This window comes from Loxodonta africana, chromosome 8 (assembly GCF_030014295.1).
Source record: "Loxodonta africana isolate mLoxAfr1 chromosome 8, mLoxAfr1.hap2, whole genome shotgun sequence".
In the NCBI taxonomy this organism is placed as follows: domain Eukaryota; kingdom Metazoa; phylum Chordata; class Mammalia; order Proboscidea; family Elephantidae; genus Loxodonta; species Loxodonta africana.
The window spans coordinates 83966918-83971540 of NC_087349.1; positions in this window are offsets into that span (position 1 = coordinate 83966918).

The window sequence follows — 4623 nt, forward strand, 5'->3', positions numbered from 1 at the left end:
CAACCCCTGCATGTGGCATATTCAGGCTTCTCTTGCCCTGCTCAATCAAGTATTACAACTCTTTAAGCGCCACTGCCCAGAGGCATCCAGCTCTGCCCTGCTGCAGGAAGACCCCTGAACAGAATCCTCCGATGCAACTCCTGCACAGGGCACACTCAGGCTTCTGCCCTGCACCGGCAAGTGATAACACCTCTTTTAGCTCCACTGGCAAGCCTCTTGCCTGAAGGTGCTCAGCTCTTATTCTATGGCCCAGCAAGCCCACCACAGCCAACTCACTCTCTGCGCTGGCCAGCCCACTGCTGCTGTTCTGAGCCGTCTTCAGCTTTCACTCTTTCTTCTGGGTCTAGGAGGTTCTTGGAGCAGGGACCTCGGGTCCAAAGAATGCTCTCTGTTCCAGACTCTTCTTGGTAGTGAGGTCCCACCAAACCTCTGTGGGACTGGCCCTCATATAAGCCTCAAACTAAGCCAAATCAAACCCATTGCTGTAAAGTGAATTTTGATTCATAGCAACCCTATAGGATAGAGTAGAACTGCCCCATAGGGTTTTCAAGTCTGTAATCTTTACAGAAGCAGGCTGCCACATGCTTCTCCCACGGAGCAGCTGTTGGGTTTGAACTGCTGACCTTTCAGTAAGCGCTAAGTGCTTAATGACTACGCAACCAGGGCTCCTTTATACCTTGTCAATTTCAAAGCATGATCCTCCCACCAGGACCAAAACTGACCAATCCCCTCAGTAGACCATAAGCCGTGGCTTCACTAGAGGGGTGTAGACCATACCAAATGGCACTGTCTGAGGGTTGACACCAAAATGACCCCAGGGTTAGCAGTGGCTGCTCTGCAGTGGCAGCAGCGGAGGGCCATCGGTTCTGTCAGTTGGTCAGCTGCCAAGGCAGTGGTATCAGCAGAGTTGGTGTTACCCATCACCCAGTGTGGGAACTTGCCTGCCCCCTCATCTGCCATTCAGGTGCATATGTATGGCCATGGTGACCACCATTGGGCGGAGAGGATGGTCTCCATCTTGGCCAATAGGAGAAGGGAGGAGCTGTGGGGAGCTGAAGGGTGGGGAGTGGATGGGAGGGGTGGGGCCATCCTGAGTTGCACAGACTTGGCCCTGCCGCTGGGCGGTGGCCAGCTGCTCTGCCCACGGGGGTCGGGAGGAGTTTGCTGGCCTGCTCCACCCATGAGGGGAAAGGAGGAGAGGTGACGCCATGAGTTACTGCACTGGGTGATACGAACCCTAGTGATGCCACTGCCATAAGTCGCTCAATTTGCATAGTCCCAGCCAATCATTTTATGGGAATTATAAGACCATGGCTAGAAAAGCCATATTACAGCAGTTTATTACACCACACTCAGCCTTTATCCAGCTTAGCCTCCAGGCCCTTCTCTGGCTAGCCTGCTCTGTTCTTCCTATCTCTCTGTTCTGTTCTGGATGGCACAAACAGTTAGGTGCTCAGCTGCTAACTGAAAGGTTGACAAGGTGTCTCGGAAGATAAGGCCTCATGATCCACTTTCGAAAAAATCAGCAACTGAGAAAGGGCCACATAAACCAGAGACTACACCAGACTGAAACCAGAAGAACTAGATGGTACCTGGCTACAACCAATGACTGCCCTGACAGGGAACACAATAGAGAATCCCTGAGGGAGCAGGAGAGCAGTGGGATGCAGACCTCAAATTCTCGTAAAAAGACCAGACTTAATGGTCTGACTGAGACTAGAAGGACCCTGGAGGTCATGGTCCCCAGACAGAAATCATTTGCAAAGCCAACTCTTCAGACAGGGACTGGACTGGACTATGGGATAGAAAATGATACTGGTGAAGAATGAGCTTCTTGGATCAAGTAGACACATGAGACTATGTGGGCAGCTCCTGTCTGGACAGGAGATGAGAGGGCAGAGGGGGTCAGAACCTGGCCAAATGGACACGAAAATAGAGAGTGGAGGGAAGGAGTGTGCTGTCTCATTAGACGGAGTATATAGCAAGGTGTATATAAATTTTTGTATGAGAGACTGAGTTGCTTTGTAAACTTTCACTTAAAGCACAATAAAAGTTAAAAAAAAATCACCAATTGAAACCACTATGGAACACTCAGACCCACATGGGGTCGCCATGAGTCGGAATCTACACAACTGGGTTTTTTTGTTGTTGTTGTTTATTCTCTTCAGGGCAAGCCCTTGAAGTCCATCTCCTGCAGCACCACCTCCACGCTCTTCTCAATTCCTGGGAGGTGGCTTCAGAAAACACCTCTGTAACTGCAGTTTCCCGCCTTTCCAGGAAGCTCTGGGAAACAAATTCAGGGGCCTTTTGCCTTTGCTGCTAACAGAGCAAACAGGAGGTTCCTGAATGAACTACAGCAGGGACCTCACTAGGGTCCATAAGTTAAGAAGTCCTTGTAGTCATGACCCTTGTTAAAAATACTCAAAACTCCACAAAGGGAGTGAAGTTATGGAGGCTTCCTACATATATCCAAACAACTAGTGGGATTGGTTTACTGGGTTAAAAGGCTTGACAGCTCTAGGGACAACTCAGCCAACTGGCATAGCTGTTCACAAAAACAATGTTCTACATCCTAGTTTGGTGAGTAGAGTCTGGAGTCTTAAGAGCTTGTAAGTGGCCATCTAAGATACAACTATTCGTCTCTACCCATATGGAACAAAAGAGAATGAAGGAAATCAAAGGCTCAAAGAAGAAACTAGTTCACAGGAGTAATAGCCTATATGAACCACAGCCTCCTTCTAACCTAAGAACAGAAGACCTAGATTGTGCCCAACTACCACTACCAATGGTTCTGATCAGGGACACGATAGAAGGTCCTGGAAAGAAGGGGAGAAAAATGTAGAATAAAACTCAAATTCCTAAAAAAGGCCAGAACTACTGGACCAATACAGACTAGAGGAACCCCGGAGACTATCACCCTAAGATAACCTTTGAACTTGGAACTGGAGGTATTTCTGCAGGTCACCTTTCAGCCAAATAATAGACTGGCTTATAAAATAAACAATATCACCCATGAGTAATGTGCTTCCTTAAACAATTAACTATTTGAGACCAAACGGTCAACATTTACCCAAAAGCAAAGATGAGAAGGTGAGGAGGTAAAGGGAAGCTAGATCAATGGAAATGGAACAAACAGAATGGAAATAATGAGAATAATAATCAAACCAAGAAACCCAAAACCACTGTCGTTGAGTCGATTCTGAGTCATAGAACTATCCCATAGGGTTTTCAAGGCTGTAAATCTTTAATGGAAGCTGGCTGCCACCATCTTTCTCCCACGAAAACTTTTCAAAAGGCTGACCTTTTCGTTAGCAGCTGAGTGCTTTAACCACTGTGCCAGCAGTGGTCTTTGAGAATGCTGACATGTTGTAAAAATTGTAGCCCATGGCATGGAACCATTTGTATAAAAATTGTTAAAGGGGAACCTAATTTGCTATGTAAACTTTCACCTAAAACACAATAAAATATTATTTAAAAAAAGAATCAAAATTTAAGGATCTTGGAATATAAGTTTTATTCTGAGCAGTTATTTTACATGCATATAGGGAGATCACTCTGATTCTAACAAAGCAAATGGCTCCAAGTAGGATAGTTACAATGAAGCTTAAAAAGAGAAAAGGAGGGAGAAGAACAGAAGATCACCCACTGGCTAATCTTAACGTGACTGATTGAACCCTGCCTTCCCCTTTTACTAAGGTCAACTGATACCAAGTCACAAGGTTGTCTCTGATCAGGCTGTTAAAAAATTTGGCTTTGGTGGGTGTCATGGATTGAATTATGTCCCCCCAAAATATGTGTATCAATTTGGCTAGGCCATGATTCCCAGCATTGTGTGATTTTCACTGTTTTGTCATTTGATGTGATTTTCCTATGTGTTGTAAATCCTATCACCATGATGTTAAAGAGATGGATTAGCAGCAGTTGTGTTGATGAGAGCTACAAGATTAGATTTTGTCTTTAGTCAATCTCTTTTGAGATACAAAAGAGAGAAGTGAGCAGAGAGACAAGTGGACCTCATACCACCAAGAAAGCAGCACCGGCAGCAGAGCATGTCCTTTGGACCCAAGATCACTGAGCCTGAGAAGCTCCCAGTCCAGCGAAGATTGATAACAAAGAACTTCCTCCAGAGCCAACAGAGAGACAGGGCCTTCCCCTGAAGCTGGCATCCTGAATTCAGACTTGTAGCCTACTAGACTGTGAGAGAATAAACTTCTGTTTGTTAAAGCCACCCACTTGTGGTATTTCTGTTATAGCAGCACTAGATGACTAGGACAGTGGGTAAGAAAAAACCATAAAATCAAAGTAAGATGCCTGTTATTAATTTTGCTCTTTGACACCTGGTTAATTTATAATTCCAGACTCCTTCAGGAAACTGTTTTGTCTGTAACCCTCTGTTCCCAGCACTCCATAGGTGGGAATTGTCAAACCCGCATATACATCTATATACGCCCACATATATATGTGTGTATATATGTGGGCATTATAGCTGTATCTATAACCCATTGCTGTCAAGTCGATTCTGACTCATAGTGACCCTATAGGACAAAGTAGACACATATACACACCTATACACTTACATGCAAAGTAGACACATATATACACCTATACACTTACATGCATACA